This window comes from Suncus etruscus, chromosome 2 (genome assembly GCF_024139225.1).
Source record: "Suncus etruscus isolate mSunEtr1 chromosome 2, mSunEtr1.pri.cur, whole genome shotgun sequence".
In the NCBI taxonomy this organism is placed as follows: domain Eukaryota; kingdom Metazoa; phylum Chordata; class Mammalia; order Eulipotyphla; family Soricidae; genus Suncus; species Suncus etruscus.
The window spans coordinates 22,161,375-22,172,252 of NC_064849.1; the positions used below are offsets into that span (position 1 = coordinate 22,161,375).

The 10,878-nt window shown below is 32.2% G+C and overlaps 1 pseudogene; it reads right to left on the reverse strand.

Moving 5' to 3' along the window:
* Positions 1 to 4,646: 4,646 nt before the first annotated feature.
* LOC126002736 (uncharacterized) lies at positions 4,647 to 4,737 on the reverse strand (annotated as a pseudogene).
* Between the last annotated feature and the right edge of the window lie 6,141 nt (positions 4,738 to 10,878).

The window sequence follows — 10,878 nt, forward strand, 5'->3', positions numbered from 1 at the left end:
CCCTCAGTGCTTGATGTTCAATCTAATGATCTTCAAGTACTTCTCCAGATGTCTGGTCCCATTGCTTGGCTCAGGGATTTTGGAAATTTTATGCTCGGATCACTTGGGGATGAATTGCTCTAAATGTGTTCAGGATCCTCTTAACTGGCTGTCCTACTGCTGCTGCTGTCTTTCCATCATTTTTTCAGCAGCCTATTTAATATTCTTTAATCTCTTTAGAAAATATGTTATGATCACACTTATTGCTGAGTATATGCTGCAAAATATTTTTATCCATTCATTTTTATCCATTCTTGGGTTCTGGGATTGTTTTCACTTTTGACTTGTTTGTGACTTATGTCATTCCAAACTTTTGTTTTTTTGTCTTATCTTCCTTCTCACATCTTTCTCCTTAGAAATGTGCAGCCAGGGCACACTTTGGGATAGTTACCTGAAGAAATATTTTATAAAGATAATATGCATTTGTGCATATATGTTCTTCCAGATGTTCAACATGTGTTGAAGTCCAGTTCCAGGTGAAGAGGCTGGGAGGGTCCCCATGAGGATTAAGAAAAAGACAGACATTAGAGAGACAGCCTGAAGTGAGAGAGCTAACTTCCTCCTGGACAGAGATCCTGAATGTCTTCTCTGTAGGATATTTATTATTCAGCAATAATCAATGAAGGACAAATAACCCATTCTCAATTAATGCTAACTAAACCTAAGAGGGGTTACATTCTCATAAGGAAATGTGAGGAACCAGGAAGTTTAAGGTATGAGCTTTGTAGGTTGTCTTCCTGTGGAGAAGGGTAACAGATAGGAAATTGTAAACAAGTCACTTGTCCCCAGGGCATTTCTTGTATGCACCTTTTCTAGGACACCCTAGCTGAAGGTTTGGAATTCTTCTACTTCAGAGAAGTTAAAGATATAAATTTTATATATGTAGCCCTCCACTACATTTATTATTTCAGTTCATATTTGCATTTTAGCCTGTGTGAAATTGGTAGTTACCCTGTTTCCTGACATTTTCATAGTTGTTTATATGTATATATATGGTTGATTCTCTTAAGTAAATTACAAAGTAATTCTCATACAATTTAGTTTTACAAACACATGTTGCCAAGAACATTATAACAAAATTTGATGCTCAGGTAGACATTAAAGTTTTCTAAATTAGTTAAAATACACATCCAATAAAAAAGAATAATGTTGGAGCCTGATTCATGCCATGTGCTTAGGCACTTGAGAGACATTTTTAAAGGCCTTTGCTCAGCCATAATAGTGCATGCTCATAAGCAGAGTTAGGCTATCTCAGTCCATGAAGGGTGGAGCCAGAGGAACATGGCATCTCTGCTTTGCTTCTACGCTGCACACTTCTTCTAGCTGATGAACTTCAGCACAACATGTAGAAAGCACCACCCTACAAGCATGACTATGGGGATATAATGCAGGTCAACACCATGCATAGAAAGTGAAGATGGCACCTCTGATGATTCAAAAAGCACCAATCACCTATTTATCTTCTCAGATAAAAAGTTCAGAAAAGAAATATGAACCACAAATAAGAAAATTAAGTAAAATTATAATAAAACATACATCAAATTTGAAGCCAAAGTTTGACAGAAAATAAACAATTATTTATGATGATGATGACTCAATTTGAGGTCATTTGCTAGAACTGCCAATAAAATTTTTCAGCATATTGTGAAACAAACTCAGCAGCATTGAACTAAATAAAATGTGTCAAGAACCCCTGAGAGAACGCTTTCATTAGAATCACATCAGAATTGGAACACTTCCTAAGGGAGTTTTGCACTTATCAGTTCTACTAGGAGAAATTAATTCAAGAAAGCCTTTTTCATGTAGCAATGACAAACAGATTGGGAATGTGATTCCTAAAAGGGCAATACTTAGGCTCAAAATCACAACTCTTACTTCATTCTATAGGACATTAAATAACTTCTTACATGTTTTGCACCTGTTCCTCATCTCTTAAACTCACATCATAAGATTAGATTCAGATTCCTAACAGAGATTTACTTGTTCAAATCAAGTAAATACTCAATACTGTGGAATATACTATATTATTGCTTTTAATTATAATTAAGATGTTTAAAGAATAATCAAAACACTTGTTATTATTTTATAAAGTGATTTATTAACTTTTTGAGAATGTAAAATCTTGAGAGTGTAAAATCAAACTTCTTGGGAATGTAAAAATCAAACAGGTTTTAAAGAGAAATAGGTTTGATTTATATAATTAAGCTTTATTATATTTTTGTTATAGCTTGTTAATCTTCAGTAAATGTAATTAATTTTTATATCTGGAGAATATCTAATGAAGATGGAGAAAATAAAAAATATAAAGAAAATGATGTTACTAAAAATCTCTTAATAAAATTAGTTCAATAGAAAGAATGGATGCTAAGATAAATAAAATTGTTGATCTCAGATTTTAGATGATGGGTTTAGTATAGTCACTATAAAATGCTTTTAACTTTTCAATAAGAAGAGCACATAGGGCTTTTCTACTTGAAGACCACATAAAGTATGAAAATATAACAGCAATATTAAATAAAATATAAATATAGAAACCAATCAAAATAAACAACTTTATTATTTCTTTTCTGGATACAGAAATTTATGCTTCTGGTTTCTTGTATTCAAAGACAGCCCACTTTTTCCTGATTGAAATTAAAGCAATAAAAATCAACTAATAATCTTTATTTCAAAAATTACTTTTTCCCATATAACTGTTTTTCTGCTTTATAACCAGATATGCAGACTGATTTAGTGTAGATAGCAATCTAGGTAGTAGGAAATTCTACACAGAAACAAAAATCATCTATTTATCTGGTTGTGAAACCTATGACAAACATTTTATTTCAGGGGCCAAAGAGAAAGTACAGTGGATAAGGCACTTGCTATGCATGTAGCTGACCCAAGTTTAGTACCAGGTACTATGCATTTTCCCCTGAGCTCCAAGTAACTTATAATCACAGAATCAGTAGTAATTTCTGAGTACCATTAGAATATCAGAAAAATAACAAAAATTCTTCTTATAGATAAAGCTACTTTCTGTTTGCTACTGCTTTTCTTCCTATTTCTCCTCCCCCCTTACAAGATAGAAATATAACTTTCTGAAATGAGTTAAAGGCAGATCATTTACATTCATTTTTTATTAATTGATTTTTTTTAGTGCTCAAGTTTTACTGCTTGTTCTGTAAGGAGTAGTTCAGAAACTACTCCTGAGGTACTCAGAGGACTATGTGTGGTTCTAAAGATCAAACCAACCTTACTCTCATACTATTTCTCAATCCCTAAGGAAAATAATTTTCATAGAAAAAGTTTTTAGATAAATGAAAATTTTATTTAAAGTTTCTATCTTTAGTCTTATAAAGAGAAGATAAAGTCTTATAAAGTGAAGAGAAGTTAAAGTTACAGTTTTCATCTTAATACATGTATAGACTAGAAAATTAGTTAAAATAGGGACTAGAAATATAATTTCAAGGTGTTGAGTGTATGTTTTGCAAATGAAAGTTCTGGAAATCCTATTACTTTTTAACTTCTGACCACCTCTAAACATAACTCTGAACAGCATTCTATCACTATGCCTGCATCAAAACATCAGGTCTGAATATTAACAGCAATAGTCCTGGGCAGAAAAAAAATTTTACTCATGATTTATATGGGTTTCACACCTATGATTGCTCAGGGTTTTCTCCTGGCTTTGTACTCAGAAACCACTCCTGGAGGTACTAAGGAGAAAATTTGCAGTGTTGTGGATCTACCCATTAGCTGCATGCAAGAAAAGTGCCTTAACTCTGTACTATCTCTCTAGTCTCAAAGAAGTATCTATTAAAAATATAAAAGATAGATATATGAAATAGAGATCATTATAATACATCATTATCCAGAATCTCAAAACAAGACTCATTTATGGAAACTTAATAAACTTTACAAAAATGAATGTAAGTTTAAGGAATAAAAAACGTAAAATAAACAACTAACACAGCATGAAGATCGGTTGAAGTATAGGTTCAAATTCTTACTTGCTATTTCTTCAGTGTTTTCAACTGTCCAAGTCTCCTAACCTAAAGAATTTATTAAAAATAAAACTAAACCAATTAAAAAGATATATAAAATAAAACATTGCTGGAAGATCAAAACCATCAATATATAAATATTTTACAGATTACAAACAATTTGAAATTTTTGTTTCAATTTGGGGCCACATCCAGCAGTGCTTATGGGTTACTCATCATTCTGTGTACAGACATTACTCCTGTTAGTGATCTGTTTGCTGTGTGCAAGACAAGAGCCTAGCCTATACTATATCTCTGGCCTGACTTTTAAGTTTTTAACATTTTAAAGTTTATGCATTTCTCTTTGGTGTTTAATATTTAAAGATAGGTAAATAAGCAACAAGTGCTTTTCCAGTCTCTTGAAGTTATTTTTAAACTATACATTTTTATCAAATGCTCATTTATTATCCAGAATAAAAAACAACATTGTGTGACTAAATAAACAGTAACAATCACTGCAGATCAACCATTCAATAAATAAATCAACTTACTGGATAAAGAGAAATAACTAAAAGTATTTATCATAGAACAAAAAGTAAAATTTTAGTGATATTTCTTCCTCGACTCATTACAACTGATTTTTGATGTTTTATTATTTTTTTTCATTTACTGTACCTCCTCTTTCTATACAGTCAGTGTAAAGAACACAGTCTGTGGTAAGAATTGGGAGGCCTTATCTTTTCATATATATATATGTATACACACACACACACACACACACACACACACAAATCCTTCACCAGTGCAACATTCCCATGATTAATATCCCAAGTGTCCTTCCTCCCCACCCCACACAGGCCTGTACTCTAGACAGGCTTTCTACTTCCCTCATTCAGTCACATTTTGTTATGATAGTTCTCAGTGTAATTATTTCTGTGACTGCACTAAATGATCCCAGTGGTGAGCTTCATGTCAGGAGCCAGATCCTCCAGTCCTCCTCTATATTGTCTCTGAGAATCACCACACAAATGTTCACCCTTCTCAAAACCCAAAGATGAGTGAGACCATTCTGTGTTTATATCTCTCTCTGACTTATTTCACTCAGCATAATAGATTCCATATACAGGCATGTATAGGAAAATTTCATGACTTCATCTCTCCTGATGGCTGCATAATATTCCATTGTGTATATGTACCATAGTTTCTTTAACCATTCATCTATTGAGGGACATCTAGGTTGGTTCCAGAGTCTGGCTATAGTAATCAATGCTGCAATGAATATAGGTGTGAGGAAGAGATTTTTGTATTGTATTTTTGTGTTCCTAGGATATATCCCTAGGAGTGGTATAGCTGGATCATATGGGAGCTCAACTTACAGCTTTTGAAGAAATCTCCATATTGCTTTCCACAAAGGTTGGACCAGATGGCATTCCCACCAGCAGTGAATAAGAGTTCCTTTTTCTCCACATCCCCACCAGCTCTGCATGTTCTCATTCTTTTTGATTTTTGAGCTTTTAGCTATCTCTTTAATATATCATGTTTTTCAGGCAGGTACTAATTAGTGATTTTACTGATAGTGATTTTACTGACCTCAATTTTGCTTCTCAAAATCCCAAACACATTAGATCTTGTTGATACTCTTAAGTTCAATCTAATTTATCTATAATTTAAGCTAGAACATAGTCAACATATATGGGTAAACAAATTCACAGGACTGATTAAATCATATTTGTATAGAAGTTAGAAAATTCACAATACTTACAAGGTGATTCATAAAATATGCATGTACAATTTATTAATGTATTATAAATAGAAGGAAGAGGGAAGGTATATATTTCTTTTTGTTTTTGTTCTTTGATTTGCGAAATTCAACTGGTAATGCCAAGAGCTTATTACAGTCTCTGCTTAAGAATCAATCCTGGAAATGCCCAGATATCCATGTTTTGTGATAAGAATCAAATCATGTCTAGCCATAGGGAAGGCAATGGACTAAAACCTGTATTACCTCATAAGTTCCAATATTAGTTTTATTGCATGTCCCCGAACATAAATCCTAAAATAAAAAACATAATAAAAATATCATAATTCTTTGGCAGGGATATCATAATTCTTTGGTTCATAATAATAATGTGAATTATTATTCATTATGAATATCATAATTCTTTGGTTCAAAATAATAACCTGATAATATATGTAATGCTATAAAAAACATACATTTGAACCTACAAGCTTTAACTATAGGATGTACCCTAAAATTATTTAATATTCATATAAAATTATACATAAAATTGTTTATCTATAAAAATTGATAGAAAAAATTGTTTAATAAATGCAAGAAACTTTTCAGGAAGTTTACTGAAATAAGCTCAAATGGCTAAATTGAAGGACTACCATGTAGAGTTAATAACAAGTACACCTAGACATGTGGTACATTTTTACACATTCATGGATAAAAATAACATTTTCAAGGAGAAGAAATTGCTGCCACCTTCAAAATAATGAGAGTCAGACTAGATTCATGCTTCTTATTTAAAGAAAACTTTTATTACTTGAAAACTATGAAAAGGGAGCTTAAACGTTTTGAGGGGAAATGCTACTTTCAATTTATTATTCTTCATAAAATTAATTTGGATAAAATGGTACTATCAGAAGCAACATGGAAAAATATCTTATGTCTGCTTACTGTTACAGAGAAAACACAGAACCTACAGAACTTTTAGAGAAGAGAAAGGTAGAATAATTCTTTTGTTTGAATCTGGAAAACAATGGGAAAAGTCATAAATCTCTAAATTTAACTGCAAATTAATGAAACTTTAACCGGGCCATGTAAATTTTTTCTGTAGTGCAAGGGATGCAAGAATTCAAGTGCAAAGCTAAGTTCAATTATAAACATTTTTTGATTTGCTTTCATTTTTAGCACTTCAGAATTTCATTTGTAGAATTCATACAAATACAAATACAGCCCTGATGCTTACTATTGTGCCAATATTTGTTTGAAAAATTTATGTTTATATAATCATTTAATTCTCACAAACTTTGTGATCTGTGGCAATCATTGTCTTTATTTTTAATGACTAATAAAGATTGAGAAATTTAGTTGATGTCCTCAAGTAGCAAAGTTAGAAGTATAATTTGTATGTTGTGACTCAAACCTCACTCTAATATTATTGCAAAAGTTGGACCAGATCCATTTGATTATCTTACAAGAACTAACACACAGTTCTCCTTTGACTGCCCAGCAATCCTGCTGTTTATTTAATATTCAAAACATGTTGACAGAAATAATTAAAATATTTCCAAGTATGTAACTCTCTATAAATTCTTTCCCTGGAGCTCCATGACTCATCTTTTTAAAATCTCCTCTTTGCTGAATCCTTGAAGAGTGAAAGACTATATTCAATTAGTCCTAGCATTCACTGTTCCCTGCTGATAAGATTGTAATGACTAATAACCTATGTAAGAAGTACAGAATAGACAGGATTCTGATTGGAGGACATCTTCTACTGAAAAGCTTTCAAAAATCCTGAGGAAATGCTTGCAAAACTTCTATGAATATTAGTGAAAAAATGATTCTTTTATAAAATAAAAAAGTGATGAGTTAGCTTTTACTAATAAAACTAAATTTTGAATGTTTCAGAGGGCAATACATGTTTTAAATATATTTTCTCCCGCTCCTGGTTTTCATTCAAATTAGTCAGGCTTCTGTGAATATTTAGATATGACCAGACTAATTTTATTCCATCTTTGTCCTCTTAATCTTAGTTCAGTCTCCTTACTTGGTTTGGGAAACATGGATCCTCTAAAGATCTTCCCAAGCTTAATGATAGAGATGTTATGAAGCTCAAGTTTATGTTTAACATTAATATTAACAGATGCCTCAGCACTAAGATAAATTCACCACTTAAGGTTGATTTTTTTTATGATCTTTCTTTAGCTATTTATTTGTAATCTAAGATATCTATTTATATTCATTTTGTTGTTTTTGTTTTGTTTGTTATTTTGAGCCACACCCGGTGATGCTCGGGTTACTCCTCCTGGCTATGAGCTCAGAAATCGCTCCTGGCTCAGGGGACCACATAGGATGCTTAGGGATTCATTCTAGGTCAGCCGCATGCAAGGCAAGTGCCCTACCACTGCATCAACACTCCGGTCTTTCTAATTGTATTCTTACCTTTAAAAAATTAATATGATAAACAATTTAAATGATTATAATATATAATGAAGAAAGCATGAGTCACTGTCCTTGTTAATTTACTTAATTCCATATTTAGTTAATCTTTTGAAACAGACACCAAATATAATCATCATTTTTTTGTTCCAAGGTACCGTATAAAGGAAGACCTTAAAAGATTTTTCCCTCTAGATCTGGCTTTATTTAATTTTATATTTTCTCTAAACTTTGCAGTCACTGATTAAGAAGTAAATTGACACCTTTTATACTTTGACAAGAACCATTTTATACCAAACTCTTTATTTGCCTGATATGTCAGAAATTTTGATGACTTTCTATGCATGTGAGTTATGTTAGCTCTGACAGTTCCTGGCACAGACCACTGTTGAGATTTTTCAAAGCCATGTATAAGAACCCTGGCAATGTCTTACAAGCTTTCTGAAAGGATGCCAGGAGCTTCCCAGACATTCAGAAGATCTAGCTTTCTTGAAATCTATCTCTTTTTGTTTTGGTTGATTAGCTCTGTAAAAAGTATTTATGAATATAGACAAGGAGCCAATATTTGTATATATGTTAGAGATGAAATAAAATATCTTATCGTTAGTCTTCTATTTAACTAGGGTATTAGGGAAATATGATTAAAGACTAGCTTTTCTTATTGCTTTGGAAAAGAATGTTTTTGTCATTGCATAATCATTAAACCAGAAAAAAAAATACATATTATAATCAATCTGCCAGACATTTCAAGGACAGAGAGAAAAAAATCACTGCCCTCTAGCAGCTAACTACCTACAAATAATTGCACGTATTATTTTTTACAAGATAAAAAAGATAGTCCTCAGGTAAGAATATATGACATCATCATTTGTTATTTACAGTTTTTCCTAAATTTTCTGGGCAAACATAATGCATTCTTATGTTTTATAATTGAATTTAAAACCTAATCTCTGTGACTAGAAGTAGTTTAAACGTAAAACCAGGCACTATATAAGTCAGAATTCATTTTCACAGAAAACTAGGAAATAAGGTAGTATCTTTCTTGATGACTACATTTCAAAAAGATGTACCTCTGATGTTTAACTATATTTTTGAAAGTAAAATTTTGAGAAGGTCTATTTGTTTTTTTTTTCTTATTTAGGCTTAGAGAAAGAGTACACAGTTAGAAAGAGTATATTAACAATATAAAATTTACTCTAAAATTAATGCTATAAAGGAGAAATTCTTTTCCTTATCTTTCAAGAGTTAAATTTATTATTTTAATTTCTATTTGCTCTTAAAAGTGGCAAGAACTACCTATAAGTTGACAAAACTGAACAAAATAAATAAATATATTTTAAAATAAAAATTAAAACTGGGGCCGGAGAGATAGCATGGAGGTAAGGCGTTTGCCTTTCATGCAGTAGGTCATCGGTTCGAATCCTGGCGCCCCATGTGGTCCCCCCGTGCCTGCCAGTAGCAATTTCTGAGCCTGGAGCCAGGAATAACCCCTGAGCACTGCCGGGTGTGACCCAAAAACCAAAAAAAAAAAAATTAAAACTGAATGTGCTATTAAAATTAAATTAATGCATTGTTGTATAATTTGGGTAAAAATCAAGAGAATGCTCTTTGGAGAAGTGATACTTGACTTGAGGTATGAAAAAAATATGAAAATTCCAGTAACAAGTTCCTAAAAGAGGAACAATATTTAATTATTAAATACACTTAAATTGACTAGTATGACTTGGTGAAATTAAATACAGAATAGAGTAGCATAGAGGAGGATCAATAGACTGGGATAATATTATTAAGACTTGCTGACCATAGAATGGAACTTAGATGTGGGCAAGTGGAGTAAAGGATGTAAGTACTAAGGCAGTTTAGTCCTCTGAATTAAATAAAATTGGTGTTGGAAGTGGTGGAGGCACAGAAACTAGCCCAAAAGAAGCTGTTGAAAACTTTCAATCATGGGTTAAGTTTGTTAAGATAAAGGTTATGGTAGCAGAGTTTCTGAATTGTGAAGTATGTTTATATTATCTTGGACAAAATAATTGAATTCATTCTGCCTAGTAAAAAATACAAAGACTAATTATGGAACAAATCATGATTAGTAAAGATATTTGAAATCTGAGAAACAAGAAAAATAGTAGTGATGCCTTATATGATGATGATGATGATGGGCAGAGGCTAGAGAGATAGTTTAGTGGGTAAAGTACTTGCTTCGCATGCAGTAGATATGGGTTCACTCCTTGCTAGCATATATGGTCCCCCACTAAGCATGACCATGATTGATCATTGAACACAGAGCCAGGAAAAAGCCCTGAACACCTTTTATTGTGGCCTCCAAACAAAACAAAACAAAACAAAACAAAACAAAACAAAATAAAATAAAATAAAATAAAATGGTGTGCAATTTCAGTGAACTACTGTTGGAGGAGAGAGAAATTAGAGTGAGCTTATTAGATGATGATCTATATTGAGCCGTAAAAGAGTTTCTGACATCATGTGTAATTTTTCTTATTATTTTATAATAATAAGAGGTTTTATACCTCTTGGGGGTGGTCCTGGGTAACTACCTATGCATTGTAGGTATCCCGCTTGCAGAATTCTTATTGTATATGATGATCCTTTAAGCCCTTTTTGTTGTTGCTTTATTGTATGACGTTTAAAAACAGGGCATTTATGCACCCGATTATGTTGGCACATCTAAATTACAACTAGTAAGTG